Source organism: Lolium rigidum, chromosome 3, assembly GCF_022539505.1.
Source record: "Lolium rigidum isolate FL_2022 chromosome 3, APGP_CSIRO_Lrig_0.1, whole genome shotgun sequence".
NCBI classification, from domain to species: Eukaryota; Viridiplantae; Streptophyta; class Magnoliopsida; order Poales; family Poaceae; genus Lolium; species Lolium rigidum.
Window position 1 is genome coordinate 401,744,984 of NC_061510.1, and position 5,810 is coordinate 401,750,793.

The 5,810-nt window shown below is 46.3% G+C and overlaps 1 long non-coding RNA gene across 1 annotated transcript; it reads left to right on the forward strand.

The window, feature by feature from the left end:
* The first annotated feature begins 1,811 nt into the window (after nt 1-1,811).
* LOC124704629 lies at nt 1,812-4,841 on the forward strand. Its single transcript, XR_007003615.1, has 3 exons — nt 1,812-3,007; nt 3,197-4,358; nt 4,441-4,841. It is a non-coding gene; the product is annotated as an uncharacterized LOC124704629 (long non-coding RNA).
* Nucleotides 4,842-5,810: the final 969 nt, after the last annotated feature.

Here is a 5,810-nt window from a genome sequence, read left to right on the forward strand (position 1 = left end):
GGGGAGGGGCTGAACACCACTTGGCCGCACCACCAAGGGCACCAAAGTCCGGCGCCCTAGCCCGCTCCCTCTAAACCCTAGCGACTCGCTCCTCCTCATATCTCCCGCACGGCTACGAGGAAACCCTGTCGGAGTTCTCCACCACCACCGTCACCACGCCGTCGTGCTGCCGGGATTCCGAGGAGGATCTACTACATTCGCTGCCCGTGGAACGGGGATAAGGACATCTTCATGGACACTATACGTGTGACCAAGTGCGGAGGTGCTGCCCGATTGTGGCACCGTCAAGATCTTCTACGCGCTTTTGAAAGCGGCAAGTGATCGACTACATCATCCACGAGATTTATCTCGTTAATGCTTAGCGATCTTCGAGGGTATGTTGATCTCATCTCGTTGCTACCATCTACTAGATTAGATCATGGCTTGTTATTCGTTCTTGCGGTAATTTTTTTGTTTTATATGCTACGAATCCCTACAGTAATATCACGTGCTACCTGAGGTAGTAATTGTTGGTTAATGGTTGCTGACCTGATACACGCTATTACACTATATAAAGTTTAGATGGATTCACGCTCCTAGATTGTGTTGGACACTGTTTATGGGCTAATTTTTTCCAATCATCTGTAGACACGTAACCCTACTCTGCTCTTTCTCACCGGGTCAACCACATGGTAGTTTTAGGTTTGCTTTTTTTTGGGGTAGATAGACTACCGGTTACCGGTTTCTAAGGCTACTTCATTCTCATTGTATCTCACCTCTTCCGGTTAGGATTTGTCCGCTTCCTCCAAAATTATCTTAGTGGGCGGGCCCCGCCATCCACCGCTTGATTCCCCTTTGTCTAATCCAACCGCTTTGACCAAAGCCGTGAGTGAGATCAAATCCCCAACGCCTCTCCCTGACACCCACGACCTAGCTTCAGGTCTGCTCCTACCACCCCTTGCCCGCCCCATCCCCGTCGCCGACCGTGAGGTCTCCATGGACTGCGGTGCGGGATGGGTCGGACGCCGGCCATGGTCTCCACCGCATCGCTGGGTGGCGTGGCTCCCGCCAGGACGGCGGCCTCAGTGCGGCATGCGGCGGCTTCGGGGCGGAGCAGGCGCGGGCCGGGGGCGGCGACCCCCGGCCAGGGCAGGCGTGCGCCGGCGGCGGTGCCCTTGGGATGGAGAAGGCGCGAGTCTGGGACGACAACCTTGGGGCGGCAGCAGCGACCTTGGGGCAGAGCACACGCGGGCTGGCGGCCCCAAAGCCGCCGCATGCTGGGGACGGCGACCCCCGACCGCGGCAGGCGTGTGCCGGCGGCGGCGCCCTTGGGACGGCGAAGGCACTGGCCTGGGGCGACGACCTTGAGGCGGCGACAGTGACCTCAGGGCGGAGCACACGCGGGCTGGCGGCGGCCACGTTGGGGCAGAGCAGGCAGGGGCCACCGGCGGCCCCGTCGGAGTGGAGCAAGCAAGCAAAAGGACACCCGATGCAGATTGCAGGAGCCGGCCGTGATCGTCGCCCTCGTGCTTTGCTCGCTGCCGCTCCACGCCATGGAGGTTTCCACAAGTGTAGACGCGACGGTGCCCTCTACATGTTAGGTGTAGGTTGCCTCTTCTTTTCTTCTCAGATGGGTGGCATCTCCTTTTTCTAATTTTTCTCTTCTACCATAATTCAGATGCGTGCAGCACGCAACCTAGATGATGTTGTGCTCTAACATGGCGGGGGTGACACACAAGAGCTATCTGGCGACTCAGCGACAGTGACGATGAGCTTGCTGAGCACGAGCATGATCGACATTCCAGCTACTACTGACACGGCCAGGTAACTCATCTTTTCCCTCCCTTCCCTGACTCCCTCATCTCTCCAATCTTCTATTTATTTTTTGCAATTCAATCGACACAGTCTGTAGCATGTGTAGTCTGCACCGGAACAATTTTCTTGAGTCAACACCAATTTCGTCAACTCCGACGGCATGGCATAACACAGTGCCGGGGCTGTATTATATGATGTCAACTGACATCACAAAATAATAATTAGTACCATGATACTAGCCATTAACACACTACTTTTGACCCCATAAGAACTACATAATGACCTCAATAGCTCATTTTGGGGCTCTTTGACATCACCTGCTGGCAATCCTAGCCGCGCCACTGGCATAACAGACATCTTATGTTTCCAACTGTTCATACACATTGTCCTGATAGTTTGATTCAGTCACACTGCTATGCAAATTGTACGTTTTCACTCGCTCTTTGAGTTCCACCCATGATGCTACGATTATATTCTTGAAATTTGTCAATCTCTTATCGCATATTTTTGTTTGATGATCTAACTAGCATATTTGTATGAAGAATTGGGGATCTCTCAATTGGAGTTTCTCAATGAGAAAGGAGCACAGGATGGCATGTGGAGAGTACTCCTGGACACACTTGCATAAGAGACTGGGCAGGTTTGTATGCAATGTCATTTAGCGATAAATGCAACTTTTGCTTTTTTCGATCCATCTGCAGTTGCATGATCCTAGAATCAGCGAATGACTTACCTTTAGCAATTGTTTTCTTCCTTCCTACAGGAAGACAACGAATGGTTGTCCACCTGGATATGTTGATTGTTATTGTTTTATTCTAGAATGATATATTGTGGTTTGGAAGTGCATCCATTTCAAAAGTTAAGATGCACACAACACTTCTCAGATACAGGAATCTGGTGTTGAATTAAGAGACTGGTTTAGAAATACTAGAAGAATTCTAGACTGATCTCTTAGCTTATACTTTTCACTAAAGTAGTGTCAGAAAGTGTGCCTATCTTACTTCCCTGTCATTTTCCCTCTTGATCATGCTATTCTTGAGAATATAAATTATGATCAACTGGCCGGGATTTTCTTCCTAGCCCCATTGAGATGCATGTTCATTGATGTTCTATTTAATTGTGCATGGGATGTTCCGAGCGCATCAATGTTATGGAATTCTGGACTCCAAGAGCTGCTTGGATGGAAGAGCGTTCCCATTTCAGATTTATGAAAGTTAGTTTCTTGCCACTTCATCCTCATTAACTGGCTAGGTTCTCGCTGTATTTCTCTTTCCAGCATTGGCTTCTGAATTTACTTCATATATTACTGCTAATATATGCTTCCAGATTTTTCAATGGTACAGAGATATCTGCTCTACTCTTGCATTCATTCCCTTTGTTGTGCCAATCATTATCCATGCAGATTTAGGATTGCAGCGGGGCCAAATAGCCCTAAGTTTACATACTATGGTGTTCTTGATAAAATGGACAACGTAGCTTATGTCTCTCTCCTGGATCATGGATTTTTTCAAGCAAGGCTAGCTTATGTCTCTCTCCTGGATCATGTAATCACTACATGCAGTGGTAAAGTTTCTAGAAAGTGTGTTTGAATATCTTTTTGGCTACTACAACAGTCAGATGTATATTGGTGTTGTTCATGAATAGTAGGCCCTTCCTTCATTTTTTTTTATCATAAAAGAGAAAGTAGCTTTATCTAAACGTTTCCCTCTAGCAGCTCAAGAAGTTTTATTGCAGGTATCAAAAGAGGTTGATGCATTTTAAATAGATTGGCACTAGAACATTATTTGGTAATAGATTGATCCTAGAGGAGATGTAGTACGATAAAAAGATGATCTCAGGAATATGGCTTCTCTCCATCACAAGTTAAATGCTGATCAACGTGCGTAATTTTGAGGAACCACTAAAATTGGTAACTCTTTCACTGCAACACTTGCAATTATGTTTCTCTTTAAGAGGTCTAGAGTGGTTGTAATTATACTAAAATTGGTAACCCGAGCATACGTATCAGCTACGGAAAGGTTAGTGTGCTAAAAAAATACAGAGCTAGAGGCCTAGATTATAGTGGAGGATTACATTGGACTCATTTCTAAAGGATAACTTGCAAATGACGCTGTTGAATGATGAAGCACTTTCAATCAAGATAACCCTTCATGTCCTTATATGAAATGTTGTCTTTCTTCTGAATAGTGGATTCACTGTGGAGAGCTTGAGCTCATTCAGTAGACAACTGCGTATAGGTCCGTTGGGTGTGTGGTTTCTCAGATTGTTAACCTTAAGATGTATGGCTTGCCCTGCAACCTAAATACGGTGGTAAAAACACATACTACGGCAACAACCAACAGTTCATCAAACGTATGCAATACGGTTACTGCTTACAGGTGCACGTCATGGTGTGCTACTGCTGAAGCTATACCAAAGAGGCTACAACTTATGGTCCTGCCACCGCACCTAGCTGACTTAACACAGATAGACCAACTGACAATTTTAAGTGTCGTGTACTCCATATCTGTTCCTATATGTTGATGCATCATGGGTGAATCTCTTCCTGTTTAGGAGCTATTATGGTAACCTCTCGGCTTCTACTTTCATTAGTTGTTTCTATTTAAGTGCACAAGTTCAGAGCTGACCAAATAGAGCAAATTGCAGGTTTGAGGTTGTATTCACTCGCATAACTAACAAAAGGTAGCCCCTGTTGATGGTTTCTCGGTTCAAAAGCTATGTGCAGAAGGTCAAGAGCTGAAGTCGCTTCATGCACCCAGTTTAACTAGAAGGGCCATACGGCCACTGCTGAGTTTCCTATATGTTTTTAGGCACTAGCAAAGGCATGGCGCTGCTTAATTTTCTGTACCTTTCCAGGTGATGACCTGATAACTACCTCTTCCAACTATTTATTCCGCATTATGTGTTATCATGCGTATCTATACTACATAAATATATAATTTTTTATCTTTTCAGTTCATGTTTTTATGCTGATTATGATTGTTGTTGAGACTTTAGTGCATGTAGAGCAGCACACTGATACTAGGGTTCAGCTCAATAAACCCGCACGTGGGGATTGTGGTTGTGGCCTCAGTTTCTGACTGGGACCTAAAACCTCCTAATTAATCTACTTCACAAATTTCGAGTGGGAAGGCTATGATAAGGAGAGCACCAATAAAGCAGATTACTCATGTATTTCAATGAATAATTGGCTGCCAAAGCATATAGCTATGCATCTACCATGTTTTTTTTGGCTTCAGTTTGTAGTTACCAACGGTGCTATCGAAAAGTTTCACTGAAGTGAGCGAACTGTCGATTTGTTTTTTTTTTTTTTTTTTTGCTTCAGTTCTTAATTACCAGCTACGGTACTAGCAGGTAATTTCACCAAAATGAGCAAACTAACGGCATGCTTTAAGGCATTGTAACCACCCCTCTAGCTTTTGCACTTCAAATTCTTCGGCAAGTTAACTTTGTTTCGATTCTACCGAGTAACTACAACAAAGATAAGCAGAACTGTTGAGGCACTAGAGAAAACGATAACATACCCATCACCGATGGCTCAATCCACGATCCCTCATCTTCATGTTAGCTTGCTGGCTGCTCTTCATCGGACAAGAGCGCGCACAGCAGCTCCAGCACCGGCCACTGCCCTAGCTCGGCAAGGAGCCCACACTGATGAAGGCTGGCCTCGGCTCCACAACGCTAGACCTCCGACTAGCTGCCGAGAGTCTAGATCCGCCGTCCTGCCCAAGGCGGCGACGATGTTGAAGAAGAAACGAGTACAGAGGGCATTCTACCCATGAAGCTGGTGGCCGGCCACTCTCACGGCGGCTGTCTCCGTCCCCCATGTACAATTTTACCGCTCCCGTTCACAGTATTCTCGCACCATTTTGCTTATCAACATTTAGATTACTCACTTGGCTTTTTTTCTGTTCCTCTCCCAATCTCCGCATCAGGTACACCACAGAGTCTCATTACCACAGAGTCTCATTAAACTTACCCACATACATGTAGGCTACATTTTCTGCCGCGGCCCA